The 16,464-nt window shown below is 38.6% G+C and overlaps 1 long non-coding RNA gene across 1 annotated transcript; it reads right to left on the bottom strand.

Moving 5' to 3' along the window:
- Positions 1-1,077: 1,077 nt before the first annotated feature.
- LOC113989722 lies at positions 1,078-16,188 on the bottom strand. The gene is made up of 4 exons (XR_003541378.2): positions 16,151-16,188; positions 14,253-14,337; positions 1,899-1,970; positions 1,078-1,145 (listed from the first exon to the last, which is right to left on the bottom strand). It is a non-coding gene; the product is annotated as an uncharacterized LOC113989722 (long non-coding RNA).
- Between the last annotated feature and the right edge of the window lie 276 nt (positions 16,189-16,464).

Below are 16,464 nucleotides of genomic sequence, written 5' to 3'. Positions count from 1 at the left end.
TGAGCAGGCTGTAAGCAGCACCTCTCAGGCTGGTCCAGAACACATAGCCAAAGGGACCACTAGGGCTGGTTCTCTCTCACAGCAGGCCTTACATGACCACTCACATGCAACCACTCTAAGGTGGTTTTTTTCAAGGGGCAGACGAGAGCAAATCAGATAGTTTTTGCCTCCCCTCAGCTCCCTATTGCAAACAAAAGCCCTTAGTTACTCATATTCCCCATTTCAATTTTTCAGGTGCCTAAACTGTGAGACAGGGTGCTAGGAAATGTCTAAATTTCCTGACAGGATGCTAGGAGAATGAAGGTCTTCAGCATAGACACTACCTTTTTGGGTTATAAGGCTGGCTATCACTTGTAGCCTACTGAAATGAATCGAACCTTTAAAGTATTTGGCCACTACTTGCCAACTACAGCATTGTCTTTATTATATAAGGTAGCAGTGCTGGCCTGAGGAAAAGAGAGGTAAGTTTTGTGAGAATAGTCTTTTAAGTGGACCAGCTGACGTGGCTGGAAAAAAATTGAATTTTTGTCAGAGCAGCAAAGCCTTTGTTCTGCCAGCTGAAGTAATTTACAAAAATCTCTTAAATTAAAGATTATAACAGATGTTTTAGGTTCTCTGCAGGCACAGAACAACAATACTGGGTAGGGGAAGGCTATTTAGTCCCTCCCTAGTAGTGTGTACTCTGTCATACGACATCAGCACCGTCTTGGACTGTCCAGCCCTTCCATTTCCCCTTCCACTTATTCAGGTGCTGTGCCTATCCCTGTAGCATGCAGGTCACAGACAGGCTGTTTTAACTAAACTCTGATTTATAGAAAGTTGCAGCCTTGCTGTTCAGAGTTGTTGATTTAGCTGAACATAAGCAGATAATACAATCTGGTGAGTGATCTACACAATTTAGGATTTCAGCCTGCAAACTTATGAGGAAAAAAACCCAACTAAAACTGTTCAGATAAGAACTATTTGGTTCTACTCCTTTTTCATTAAGGACCTTAGCCCTTCTTCAATTGAAATCAATGGAAATTCAACTCCAGGTTAAGCAGACACTACTCAGTTACACGGACAGAGCTGTGCCAATTTAGCTTGGGTTGCGTTTATTCTATTAGATTGCCCTTCATAGCTGAATCCAAAAGGGATGTTTTTTCCTGTGGAAAAAAAGAGAATACACAGAGAAGAGAATCAAACTGTAACAAAATGTGAAAATATACTATCCAATCACTTCCTTAACTGAACAGTTAACTAATTACAGTAAGATTTTTCTAAAGTTTTATATTATTGAACATGATAAAAAAAAATTGAAAGAGTGCTAAATTTGCACATATTTTTACTCTGAATGTGCATACAGTTGGAGATGCATGTGCAAATAATTGATTTGCTATGTTTTTGCATATCCACTTTTTGCATGCAACTATCTTGGACACTGTACACAAAATTCAGGTTGTTTAGGAAAAAATCCCCAACCAGCCCAAACCCACAACCAACCCCCCCAAAACCCCAAATCAAATAAACAAAACACCCTCCTCCCCCCGACCCAAATCACATATCTCTTTTTATGGAGCTGTGTATGAATAGAACTTAACCTTCTTTCAGATCGGTTTTATGACATTGACTACCACCAGAGTCCCTTGAATGATGGGTTCTACCATCATTCAAGGCCGTTCCACCCTCTTTCCCCCACCCACCATCTCACTCATTGCTGTGAAGCCATATGGAGCTTTCTAACTCCAACTTTACCTTTTGTGACCTTGTGTTTGCTGCGGGTCTGACAGCAGGCATTGGCTTATGCTAGCAGTAACTGGGGTTTCCAGTCCAAGCACTTCACAGATCTGAGTCTTAGCTGTCAAGATGAAACATGACCAGGTGAATTCATCTTGTTATGGTCAAATCCTTCTGCTTACCTTAACCCGTATGGAAAAGTTACAGCTTGCAGGATAGGTATTCGAAGTGAGGCCAGTATTTCAAAGGGTTCACTGCATGCAAAGGTATACAGATGGTGTTAAATCTCTGCAGTAATGCATGCTATTTGCATTTCACAGACTAGTAAAAGAATAGAGTACTTTCAAGTATAAAAATAATTTTACAATGTCAAAGTGTTGCAGAGAAAAATTATTTAAAAAAATCCCCAAACCCTGAAGAATTTGTCAGGAATTTGCTCACTTCAGACTTAGAATATATTCCCGTTTTATACAACCACTTTTTCCTCCATGTCTCAAGATCTTGCTTCCAGTGTAAAGTTGGAGATCTATGAGATCATTCTCCTATGGAAAAAAAAATATAAAAATTCACTAAGCGCTTCATGATGTCAGTTAATTTGACTGATCGCTCTTGATGTGATTTGGCACATCAGAGCAGTGTGATTCATGAGCTAAGAGGGAAGGACTTCTCAGCAATTTGTCCCCAGCTTATAATGTGACATCAGTGCTTCTTGAAAGCTAATTCCACATACAATAGGCATTCCATTTTCTAAAGATACATCTTCATTTATATTGTTCCACCTAATATTCCTTACTAAGCCTTTAGATTTTGGTCTGCTTAAGATTAAAACTTTTTTTTTTTAATTATGGGCATTTGTCTCTCATCAGAGAAGATAAGCGTACCTTAGGAGAGACATGAGAGAAAGATTTGTGAGACCTAACAGATTTGTACAAGAGAATCATGACAGGTATTTCATAATGGAAAGATCCTCAGAAAGATAATTCTTTATCATACCGATGAGTTTGCTACCTTAGCAGATGTTCACCTTTTAAATAAAAATAAGCTTTTAAGAGATCCTCTGAAATGTCACAGCTATCCCCATTACTGAAAGATATCTTGATTTACACTATTACAGTTGTTGAAACATTCTGAAGCAATAGGTTCTGAAAGCCGTACTTTACCTGCCCCGCAAGACATTTAATTAATTCCATACTTTCATTGTAGACACTGCAATTAAAATAATTCTTGACTACCTCATGGAATTTTAAACATTTTGAAGAAATGAATTCAGTACAAGATAGTGTGTGTACAGTTCTGCAACTTGGTCTCCCAGCTGTCCAATAAATTGCTGGGAGAAACAATTAGTGTAGAGTAATTTGTTAGAGAATGAACCAAAAATGTATCTAAAAATGCCAGTACTAAATGTGCTGACAATTAAGAGCAAATTACTTAGCAAAGATGCCATGTGTTCATATGTTGCTTCAACTACATGCATTTGGTGTCTAGCACCACATTTTTGCTTAGGACATAATTACACATTTTGTTCAATTTTGTATCTGTACTGGAATAAGGTGATATGATGCCAACACTTTTTAGGCAGGACTCCCCAGTGATTCGAGTTATCACAGTACCTTTTCATTCCAAGGGCAAAAGTGTTTTCAATTAAATGGGAGGCAGGTTTACTAATTCATTTTGATTATTTTTCCCTTGCCCCACAGAAAGTTTTATAGGGCAACAGAATGAGAAACAGAAATGACTTAATGTGGAATTGATGTTACATGAAAAGATCTCTCAGCGGAAACCGTAAGACTGTCATTGCCCTATCAACTAAAAACTAGATGAGATAAAGCATTTAGTAACCTTTTGCAGAAGACATTGCTGCATTCACTGGGAGTTTTAGGATGACCTACAGGCTTTCAAAGTGGGTCCAGAAGATGCCTACAAAGATGATTAAGGGACTGGAGCATCTCTCTTACGAGGAAAGGCTGAGGGAGCTGGGCCTGTTCAGCCTTGAGAAGAGATGACTGAGAGGGGACCTTACCTATGTATATAGGTATCTGAAGGAAGGGTGTCAAGAGGATGGGGCCAAGCAATAGGACAAGAGTTAACAGGTAGAAACTGATGTACAGGAAGTTCTACCGGAATATGAGGAAGAACTTCTTTACTGTGAGGTTTACCATGCACTGGAATAGATTGCCCAGAGAGGTTGTGGAGTCTCCCTCATGGGTGATATTCAAGAACCGCCTGGAAGCAATCCCATGACATATGTTCCAGGATGACCCTGCTTGAGCACGGAGGCTGGACCAGGTGACCCGCTGGATCCCTTCCAGCCTTACCCATTCTGTGATTCTCTGTGATTCTATTTTAGATAACAATAAATGAAAACTACTGTATCATGCACATAAGACTGTGGTGAATTACTAGCACTTCACAGTTCAAAAAACAGGGAAGAGGTCTATTTTAGCACTTACAGCAGAGAACCAACTTCTCTTTGACAATCATTTTGTTATACTTTCTAAGCGCTTGGTGTTTTTTTAAAAGTAAATAAGGACAGTGGACTGGGAATTTGTTAAAAAGGATCCAGGAGAACACACACTTCCAGCCCTGCTGACAAATCTCTAAGGTTTATTACTTCAAGTTGTGTCCAGATAAAAACATTCATATTGTTCATATTGAATAAGTATACTGTCTGTAGGTTAATAATAATTTGTAAACATCATGCATTTATAGAGAACATCAAGAATATTCTTACCTGCTCCTATTAATTAATTCCATAATGGTAGGTCATACCATATCTTCAGATGAGATCGATTGGTAACATAACCCATAAGAAAACTAAACCAGTTCATCACTGAATAAATTAATTTTCTCCTGCTTACAGTTTTTCATTTCACTTTTTAGAAACTTCCAAAGTTTTTACCACCTTAAAAGAAAATTAAGCACTGTTTTCCTTACCTCTATAGAATCTGGTCTTTCCAGAAATCTTGGCAGAATAAGGAATAATGTCTCGTAGATATGTTGTTTCACTCAGGTCCTCTTTCGTAATAGGCTTGTATTTTGGACAGTCAAACAGTGGGGAAATGGGATAACTAAACTTCCTCTATCTGTGCAAAAGTTTTTCTGGGTAAAATATTGGCAATTTTAAAATCAAAGAATAGAGTCAGCCTTAGTCTCCAAATGACATAAATTTTTCTGTCCTCTTAATCCACTCCAACCCACGCTGTAATCCATTTTTCTGCAAAGAAAGTAGTCTTACCTAAGTTCTTTATTCCCCATATAATGGGAACTTCTTAGACTTCTTGATTTCTAACTTGCTACCCTTCCCCCTTCAACTTACTATCTTCAACAGGACCCGCCTTTCTTGGATTTTCTCTTATTGCTCTTTCATTATCTCCTTTGATAAGTTCTTATTTTTCCATTTCTCTTTCTCCAAGGACATAAGCATGTTCAGAGACACTAGCATTCCTGAACCTTTGGCTGCAATTGTATGTGTGGATGATTTCTGACTCTAGAAGTTCCCTTTCTCCAAGCAGTCTTATGACTGCTCCAGGTCTTTAAACCCTTGCTTATTCTGAAATCTCCCTTTCTTACTAATTGTTTCCAGAGCTACCTGGTTTTCACCCTCTCCTGTCCTAGTTAATTTTGTATTCAGCCTCGCTAGTCTTTTCTCTTTTCTCTTTTCTCTTTTCTCTTTTCTCTTTTCTCTTTTCTCTTTTCTCTTTTCTCTTTTCTCTTTTCTCTTTTCTCTTTTCTCTTTTCTCTTTTCTCTTTTCTCTTTTCTCTTTTCTCTTTTCTCCTTTTCTTCTTTTTAAAATATTGCAATGCAATCTATTATCTTCTTCCAGTAATCTTCAGCAGACAAATAATTTCTTCTTTCTCGTTTTCCTTTCAATTCCTAAGTCCACTTCAAACTCCTCATTAATGTTTGCAGAGACCCTATCCCCATCTTTAGTCATGTTTCATCTCACACTCTTCTTTTCTCAACTTTTCCCATTGTAGTTCCCAGCAGGGAAGGACTTGACCAAGACTTTTTTATCTTTCTTACTTTGTGAACACAAGTATTATAACACATTTTCCAGTGGAGGGAACAGCGTACTCTTGCCAGACTCCTCATTCTCTCCTCTCATTCAAGTTATTTTTTTTTCTTTAAGGATCATTTATTTCTTCTGGGCCAGCAGTCTGTCAATTCTGTCTTCCCTGGGCTACTGTCTTAGAATTTTTGTCTCTCTTTATTGTATTACATTTTGAAAATAGTATTATAATTCTTTCAACAACAGCAAGTTTCTGTGCCATCTTATTATTAGGACAAATATGTAATGCCAGTATATTAATACACATGTCAAAATAAATGCATTTTGGCAAGGCTATATTCAAATCTCATCGAAATTTGCCAATAATTTCTTTTTCCTTTAAAATATATTTTTCTATGATGGCTAACCAATAAATATTTTCTCTTGCTGAAAATTGTCTATGCATAAGTTTCCTCAGTTTATTGAAGAAAATATTAAAAGCTGTTTTGATTGTGATTTATAAATGGATATAGGTATTTTAATGAGTGAGTTCTTCAGACTATCAGATATGGTGGTGTTCAACATCTAGAAGCTTAATATATACAAATTAAGATGGGAAGTAAGATTCAGTCTTTTAAGAGTGAGAGTAACTAGCCTTTGGAATAACTTTAATCAGTATATGATGAATGCTTCTCTATTTTAAGCCTTTCAATCAACATTGGATATGTTACCGAAATATACATAGCCCAGTTCAGGCAGAAGTTCTGAGTTTAATGCAGGGATTTCTGGATGAGTTTCCACAACTGGCCAGTCAAGATGACTGTTATCCTTAAAGTCTATAGGCAAAGGCCTAGCCCCTTTCAAGTAAACGAAAATATTCTTGATTTCAGTGGGGTCAAGTGTTTACGTATGAAAAATAGAACGAGCCATGGGCAGATAACACTCAGATCTTCCTCTGCTCTTTGGTCCTCATGGGGCTGTGGTGGATCCCACATGCCAAAATGTCCTAAGACAGCCTCACTCCAACAGCAATCTCTCATGGTTCTTACTTGCACTGGTTTATTAAGTGAAATGATGACTGTAAATGTTTTAAGTTGCACACCCTATTTTCTTGCTTTGCAGAATAGGAATAGGGTTTGATGCGTGTTTTAAGATAAGCAAGTACTTTACAGAGCTGAGGTAAAACATATTACACTCTCAGCTGGTTAACAAGGTTAACAAGCTTGTTAATAAAGGAGAGGAGAGGCTATTTTTATTTTGTTTGTCAGGTTAGGTTTCCTGAGAGGTTACACCATGTGAAAGAAACCTTTCAACTCTCATCTGCAGCAGAATTTAATGCAGTGTGCTTCTTCCCATGAGGCCAGAAACATATTTCTGAGTGCAATAACCCTGCATTGAAAGGCTACTGCCTACCAGCTCTGAAAACTAGAATTCTCTATATCGCAGCTCAGGCTTCTTGCCCCAATCTCGCCTTGAAGTGTTCACTTCAAGATGTGCCTGTTTTTCACCACATCACTGAGCAGAACACTATTGTTTTTGTCCTCTGTGCTGGTACCAACCAAATTCAAAATAAGTTGGATTTTGGGAGTGCCTGTATGCAAATCCTGAGGAGTGCTGAGGAGGAGTTATTTTTATTTTAGAAACTAAAATACCTCTGAGGATCTGGGCCTTTGATTCCAGGAACTAAGCTGAAAACACTGGCTGACTAATTTAGTGTACATCTCTTTGAATAGCCATCAGACGGTAGCATCATGGTAGCATTAAAAAGAAAAGTAGACAATGAATGCTCTACCAAGAAATGTATTTGAATTATTTTAATAAATTATGCAGGGTTTTTTAATGTAGGTGATCATCTGGCAAAGGTTAGGCTGAGCCCATCACTCATCTCACTTGTGACCTGTCAAGCACATTAAAATACAAACATCTACTAGTAAGAAGCTAATGCCTTAGACTACAGCATCTCCTCACCTTCCTGCTACTCTGAAGTTCCCAAATGAAATATCAGGTCATTTCCAATAATGACCACACAATCAAACGATCAAGTATAATTAAAACAAGAGATTAATCATTTTTGCCTGCGTCTGCACTCCTGTTTCCACACTGTCCACATGCTGCTATATAATTAAGCACCTAACTGCCAAAGTCTTTTTCTGAATCCAGCATTTCTCTCTTTATCTCTCCCCTTCATCTGTCCTGACTTGCATGTTAATATCAGATCAGAAAATGGCAGAGAACCAGGGTCTGCTCCCACAGAAGCCAATGGCAAAACTCGCACTGACTTCAAAGCTTACTTCCCGTGTGCACATGTTTACCTGATCATAGCTTCATAGTAAAGATAAACATTTTCCCTAAAAACCTAATTATGCCTAATTTAAATGAAAAAACCCACAACCCATACAATGGTCTTTGTAGCATATCAACAAATGCTCTTCTCTTTAAAAAAAGATTAAGAATCCATTAACCCCAAAACTGTCAAATCTCATCCTGAATAACAGTGTCTAATGTTAAAGCTGGCTTATAAAGTGTGGGAGGACAGATAAACTGTCTTTTCCCCTGGGTTCTCTCTTTTTCTTTTCCTTTCCTTTCCTTTTCAAATGACCCTCCCCAAATAATAGAATGGTGTTTTATGTTTCAAATGTACCATATGGCATGATGTGAGTGCAGTTTAATTACATATTAGCATATTCTTACAACAAGGGTTGGCTGTTAAAAGCAGCTTGACAAAACAGGAATTAAAATATTTGAATCAACACTTTTGGAGGAAATCTGTTTTCGTTATTATGAAAATTTACTTAAATCTTAACTTGTGATGATCTCACTAAACTTTCACAGCATGAGATTGTGAAACAGCAAGAAAAATTAGACCACCCTTTTTCTGCTTGGGATTTTAACTGTTATATTAAGGACCACTGACTATATGAATGACAGCAATTAACAGCTTTGTAGGATTACCTGATTTTCACTCTTCTTTCGAATTTTGATGTAAACAATAATTAAAACTAATGATAAGGTCAACACTCCTTTAAATTACAAGGAATTTGCTGGTGAAATTTGCTGGTCAAGATTTACCCTACTTTCTGTCTCATTAAGAATGTTGCTTTACTGATACATTTAACCATCCTCGTGCTGTCCTCAGCACTTGCAGATGATCAATGGCATCATTTGGTGTCTTAAGAAGAAGGAAGCAATTAGCAGCAAATTTATATGAAAGATTTCTCTGAACATGAACCCTCTCCTACACTCTGCCTTCTCTCCTATTATTTTCTCTGCCATTGCCGAAGCATCATATTCTAAAATACCTTTTAAACAAAACAAACTAAAAACATGTACCCAGACTGTGTATATCATCTGCTGCCCTCAGATGGTGCTGAGAACATACTTCTATTTGCAGACTAAAAAAACAGTTTTGGACATTTTTGCAAATGTTTAGACATGAATTTCATGGAATTACTTGTGTTGATAATCACTCACACAAGTAATTGTTTGAAGGCTCAGACCCAACATTTGTTAAGTGGTCTGAGTCTTCCCTGTACTGACATTTCAACTCCCCAGTGTTCAATGAAGTAGAGGCAGAGGCATCCTCCAAACATGTTCCTGCAATCCTTTATCAGTGGCATTTTCCTCACAGTTTGTCTTGAATTGTTTTTATTTCACTTCCCATGGGTAAAATTCTTGGCTCTCTATTGTCTGGATAAAGCCCCTATAGCCCTGAAGCCTACAGAAGAGGGATTATGCGGAATTTATACCATGCATTGGCCGGGTGCTGGCTCCATGCACATGGATGAATGGCATCCATGTCAAATTGTTAGTCTCCCCAGAATGCTCTCTATAGTGATAAAGATGACTCATGTTTCATGGAGATCGGTGGACCAGCAACATCTGATCAGACTTTTCCCATCGTTTGTTCCAGCCACTCTAGGACTGAAAGTTATCTCTGGAGAATTTTTAAAAAATATAAAAGGAGTATTCAAGAGCTTGTCAGTAAAATGTATATCTAATCCAATTTGTGGGATAATTTCCATTTTAAGCCTGATTTTAGCCTTGGCTAATTTTCTGTAAGCAAAATAAAAGTTACTTTTTTTCATGAGATGTACAAAAATAATACACTTTCCACTGGTAAGCTGTGTGGGAAGAGGAGCACAGCTACTGGAGGGAGTCACAAGGTCAGGAATAGTCAGCCATTTTATCATGATCTCTTTGATAGGTGATCTTGGTCCTAGTTACAAATTGTTTTTCTTCCAGTCTTCCAGGTGAGTGGAAGTATACGGTGCATAGTACAGTGCATTCATTTCCCCAAATCAAAGTGCAAATCATTACTCCCCATGTGCAGAAGTCTTCTTGAGAGTGATCAACTCTTTTTGCCATACATTCTTGGGGGTACTGTTCTTTCACATGGCCCTTGTCCCATGGGGCAGCAGCCAGCCTTTGCTCTGGCATTAATTGCAGGCAGTGGGCCTGTTGCATCAGCCTCTGCTATTTGCTGTCCTCCTCTCTTGTCGTTTGGAGCCAAACTTGCTCAAGATATTTATTCCCACTCAACCGAAAAGCCACCCATAAAGAGCACCAGTAAAATTCTCATTTTACTTTTTTCCCTTTTGGTAGCATGGCCTTGTCTCTTGCGCACTGCCTCAGAGGACAATGTCAGGAAGCACAGGGAGAATGAGAGGGTGAGGGGAGGATGATGTTTCCCCACACTCTCTGAGAGCAAGGCAGTGCTCTGCCAGACAGGACCATATGACAGCGAGGTAAAATGGGCAGGATTTTCTGGAAGACCTTGGGAAAGGACTGCATGCTTTGGGTTATATTAGGAACAGAACTGGAAAGGTGGTGGTAGCAAATAGTGTAGAAAAAATTGAATGGAAAGAAGTACCTGAGGGGCAAAGAAACAAGGATGGGCAATGACAGAGAGGGAGTGTGGCTGTAAGTAGTGTAAGAGAAGAAAGAAAAAGTTCAGGAAGGTGAAAAAGGGAAAGCTGTCTTTGGATTGGGAAGATCTGTTCTCATATGGGCCCAAGAACAATTTGTAGTGCTGGTAGCTGCACAGGCAGTGATGCCAGCCTCCAGCCCCATCCTCTGGACACATCAGCATGACATTGGCAAAGCAGCCTATTCACTTAGGTGTTCATCACCAAAATTGCTAACATATATGAGTGAACAAGTGCATTCCCTCTCTTCCTTCTCACCAGGGAAGAGGAAACTATTTAGTACACTTGATTTCTTCAGGTAGGCCAAAGTGTTAAGGTAAACCAGCTCTACTACTAAGAGTTCAACTTTTAGTTCAAATAGTTCAAACTAATTTTTATATTAGGACAACTTTGAAAATAGACTGTGCAGTTTGGCATAATCTAAGTTTAAAGTGGGGTTTCAGTTTGCAGTTTATTTCTGAGACTTCTGCTTATGAGAGCAGAAATCTCACAAAATCCATTTTTGCTAAAGGACAATAGAGGCAACTAAATCTGAGCCAGAAAAAATGATTCAGAACTAGTCCAGAACCAGTTGATTCCTGCCTGAAAATTTGCAGATGAAATGTCTCTGCTCCCTAAAACACAGATGAATTTGAAATTTTGGCTTTATCCAAAGTCTCTTCTAAATGTCTCTTTTGGTGATGTAAGTTATTTGGAGAGTACAGGGTCAATAATGCTGAGTTATAGACTGTATTTATAAATTCTGAGCTCTCAAACAAAACCATAAATGTACATTCCATAGTTCCCAGACAAAAATAAACAGAGCCTGCTATTTCTAATCCATTCCTCCTTTCCCTTGGTGCTGATTAGATTGCATATCCTGAAAGGGTAGTCAGGCTTTTCTGAAGTTATTTCTTAGAGGTTCATTTGTGATTTAACGCAAATATTTTGTAGATTTGAAAGATATATGGCACAGCTGTTCCTTCTGCACATGACAACTTTTTTCTAAGCTCTTCTGAGGGAAAAACATCAACTCACAGCTATCCATTTGCCATGGGATGCTGTGGCCTTCTTAAAACCTGAAGAACATCTCATTCCAGAGTCTCAGATAGGGGATGATTATGACCACACTTATCTGACACTAATTCCATGTTTAGAATATTGAGGGTTGGTATGTTTTTATCTTCTCTTTTAAATAAGTAAAGACATTTCCTATGTCAAAATGAAATGTCTTGTAATGAATTCTGATAAGTCTAGAGTAGCTAAATAAATTTCAAGACTTTACAAGTAATTCAAGTATCACTGTTTCAAATAAAATAATGTGTAAAAATTTTTTTCTGCAAAAATAAATTCCTTATGTGACTTAGCTGAACCCATGCTACTGGCAACTGTCCATTTTTTTCCCTCAGATGTTACATTTGTGCTTCAAAACCAAGTGGCTAACACCGAGCTCTCTGACTTTCTCTTTGTACTGCTGTCAGCCTATTCACATGTAAAACAGTACCCAATTGCTTAATCCCAAATCCGCATTGAAATCCAGAGTAGCCATTTCAGGTTTGATGTTTATGGCTCATCTTTACCTTAGAAAGGATCTGGGTGGTGCCTTGATAGCATCCTTACTCTCAGTAGACCACCACTAAAAGATTAGTACATTAATGACCAGAGAAATTTTATGAAGGCCAGTACTTCTGACAATCTGAAGATAAACCAGTGCTCCTTTGCCATCAATTATCTGGCTGACTCAAAGAAAACATGCACATTTTAGCTTTTCATATTGAGTACCAACACACACTAGATTAAAGGACAAAAGCATGTCACAACACCAAATCCTATTAAAAAATATATGGATTCAGATAATTGAATACTCCATGGAAGTGACAAAAGCCACAGGCTAATATGTTATGTATGCAAAGGCCTCCATCTCTGTTTATTCCATACTTCCCATCTGATTAGACCTTCAGGGCAAAAACATGTCAGAATTCAGTGACATTTAAATACATGCACTGATAATACAGGAGCATCATGGCTGTGCTGTAATCACACAAAAACCCCATCATTACAAGCCCAGGAAATTCATGGTTAAATTGTGCTTCAAAGCAATGTGCACACATAAAGGTGTGGAAATACAGCTCTAAGTAATAGCAGCTCTGCTCTTTTCTACCAGCAACATCATGAAATAAGAAAGTTAGAAGGAAGACAGATTTGTGTTTTCAGCGCCGGATAAATTAAGCTGATTTGCAATGACGTTTTTTCAGATATCTTTCTCTTCTTGAAAGAAGAATAACAGGTTTTGGTATTTAACAGCCACTTTCACAAGAATGATATGAGGTATTAACTGGGTGCTATTGTCCCTTCTGGAATCATAACAGTTAGCTGATGTAATCATTAATAACAACAAGTTTCCTCCAAATGTAGCCTGTTCTGATGATTTATATTAATTTGAATTGTATTGGAAGTTTAAGGTTTCTTCATTATTCTGCTGTTATCACCTCTGAGACAAAAATACCCTACAAGTATTTCAGCATTTTCTGATTCTTTCCCTGTCAATTAGCAACTGATTAAAAGATCTGTTTGAAAATGACAACAAAAACATCCCCTTTCTAGTCTTATAGTACCACAAATGGAGGGAAGCCAACATCTGACTTCATTGTGAACAGGAGGGGGTAGATTTTTTTTTGGATGATATAGCTGCCTCCTGCCTTACTGAAAGTTCTTTTCCTGTGGTGATGTTTCCTTGTTCTCTTAGGCCCTGTTGTATACCAGGGAAATGCCCCTTCCTCTCAGAGTAAACACCTTTCTTTTTAATAATTTTTTGAGACAGGAAACTCAAAGCAGAGGGAGAAGCATGTTGTATCAAGTGTCATGCAAGCATCATAAGTCTCGATTTACAGGAAGCTGAATATGAGCCAGCAGTGTGCCCAGGTGGCCAAGAAGGCCAATGGCATCCTGGCTTGTATCAGGAAGTGTGGCCAGCAGGACCAGGGAAGTGATTCCCCTGTACTCAGCGCTGTTGAGGCAACACCTGGACTACTGTGTCCAGCCCTGGGCCCCTCAGTTCAGGAAGGATATTGAGGTGCTGGAGCAGGTCCAGAGAAGAGCAATGAGGCTGGTGAAGGCACTCGAGCTCAAGTCCTGTGAGAGAAGCTGTTTAGCCTGGAGAAGAGGAGTTTCAGGGGAGACCTCATTACTCTCTACAAGTACCTGAAAGGATGTTGTAGTGAGGTGGGCTTCGGTCTCTTCTCCCAGGCAACCAGCAGTAGGACGAGAGGGCACAGTCTTAAGCTGTGCTAGGGGAGGTTTAGGTTGGATATTAGGAAGAAATTTTTTACAGAGAGAGTAATCAGACAGAGAATGGGCTGCCCAGGGAGGTGGTGGATTCACTGTCTCTGGAGGTTTTTAAGATGAGACTGGATGTGGCACTTAGTGCCATGGTCTAGTAACCACGGTGGTGTTGGATCAGGGGTTGGACTTGATGATCTTGGAGGTCTTTTCCAACCCAGTTGATTCTATGATTCTATGATTCTATCATGTTGGTATTTTTGGTGAGGTCTCTACTCTGTTGGTAGTCTGTATCATTCTTTTTCTGATGTCTCCAGAAGCATTTTTATTATCGAAATGCAAGTTAGAGGATATTTGAGCTCACCTGTAGAGGAGCAAAGTAGAGCTGTCTTCATGCTGCCTTCTCTGAGCTGTATGGAGGGACACAGGTCTCGTGAGCTTGACACTTCCTTGTGTTCCATAGAAACAAAGAAACAGAGGAAAGGAGTCTGAGATTTCCGGACATTAGGAAATACTTTTCCACTGTGAGGGTGACGGAGCCCTGGCACAGTTTGCCCAGGGATGGTGTGACATTCCCCATCCTTGGAGATATTGGAAAGTTGTCTGGACACAGTTCTGGGCAACTGGCTGTGGGTGGCCCTGCTTGAGCAGAGGCTGGACCAGACGAACTCCTGAGGTACCTTCCAACCTCAGCCATTCTGTGAGAAGATTTTGGCATAGGTGTATGCTGCTGTAAGTCAAGATTTCAATCCTGCCTTACGAAATCACCCCAGTTTTGAGGACAAACAACCGTTTTCATCAGAAAGATATGTTATTTTCTAAATTAGATGTTTAGGCCTTTTTTTTTCTTTGTTAAAATGATCAATATCAAAATTAAAAAGTAGATGTGAAGTTATGGCAAGTCTCTCTTGCACAAGTAGTGTGGATATATGGAACCTTAAAGTTTTTTACACAAACAGTATTTTTGTCTTCCATCTTTGAGTGCTTTGGGTTAATGGTCATGAAGTGCAACGGAATCATGCATATCGTTCACACCAGGGTAGATGTTGGCAGCAAGATCCACTCCAATAAATCATCTGAATGCCTTTTATGTCTTTGATGGTTCAAAAAGAGTAGTGTTGCAAACAGTGATCTCATGGAAAATCAGATTCTGGACCTTAGGTCAGCTTTTCTGGGTAAATAAATTAAGAAAACACAAATACAAAGAAAAATTATAATAATTTACATGCAACTAGAACACGAAAAGGTCTGGACTAATGTATACCAAGGGACTTGATTTCAGCTGGTCTTAGCTTGTTCCAGCATTTCTTTCACGTGTTCTACTTACTGCACTTTAATTGACCTAGCCAAATGCTGAAAGAACAGTTCACACAGCTTAAAAATAGTCTTGTTCTTTCTTCTTCACAAGCCAGAGGATGAATAATTGTAGAATAATTCTAGAGATTTAATCCCATGGAAATGTACTCCCATAGATTTTGGCATTAGGAAATAGCTGAGAAAAATTCCCATACTGACATGAGAATAGTGCAAAAGCATGAGTTTTATTAATTCAATCTAATTACATTATTCACCCCTTGTCTAAGTCAAAATTGCCGTTATGCTCCACAAAGACTAGAGTCATAGTAAAACCCAAATATTAGAGGTGTTGTTTGACAACATGCAGCTTATGAGAGAAAAGGGTTTCCTTTCCTTGAAAAGGACGTCATTATGATCATGTTTACTGGTGATTAATTGTAATTATTGTGTTTTGTTTCACTTAATTCCCTCTAGATAGATTCACTGGATTTCTGCTGTGTGTGTGTGAGAGTATTTTTTACTGGACTTCTCACTCAAATATGAACACTAAAAATCTTGTATGGAACTGTTTGGAAATGGTAGCTAGCTTTGTTGAAATGCAGAACATCACCCAGCTGGCATGGTGAAAGCAAATTACACTCAAGCTTCACAGTCTTTGAGAGTATGCTTAAAAACTATTTCCTGTACATATTTTAATGCTTCACAGCATTGCCTCTAATCATAAGAAACGCTTACTTTGTGCCTAATGGTGTGAATATCATGTATGATGGCATTTTATCTGAGGTGGCATAAAAACAGTGCAAGAAATCATTAGAGAAAATGCTAAGCAAATGGGAAAAATCAGCAAAGTTTAAAATGAAATGTTCTCTCTTGATTTCATACATTCCTGGCATAATAATACTGTAGCATATCATTATCATTAGTTGTGCTGCTTGAATTAAGGTTATATAAACCAGTTGGATATACCCTTGTGTTATAAGGCGTTCTTGGCAGTCTGATTCCACCACAGCTGTCTTAGTCGCACTTTTATAGGAAGCCCTGGAATGAAAGACAATATATCTAACCACCAGTTTGACCCTTTCTTCATTTCGGGTATGGGTTTGCTACATAAAAAGATGGAGAGAAAACTTGCATTTCCACAGCCCCTAAACAGAGGCCAGAAATGGTGAGAGATACACAAGTAGCAAGAGGTGATTAAGACAATGCCTGTAAGGAGCTGAAACCAAGTTTCAAACACTGTCTCGAGTAGCTTAATGTTGTAGTCAAATTAGCAGTACTAG

The sequence above is a fragment of the Pipra filicauda genome, unplaced genomic scaffold, assembly GCF_003945595.2.
Source record: "Pipra filicauda isolate LSUMZ 115617 unplaced genomic scaffold, ASM394559v2 scaffold84_size4826128_pilon, whole genome shotgun sequence".
Classification (NCBI taxonomy): Eukaryota; Metazoa; Chordata; class Aves; order Passeriformes; family Pipridae; genus Pipra; species Pipra filicauda.
The sequence above is the reverse complement of the archived record's forward strand: the minus strand, read 5'-3'. Positions and strand labels throughout refer to the sequence as shown.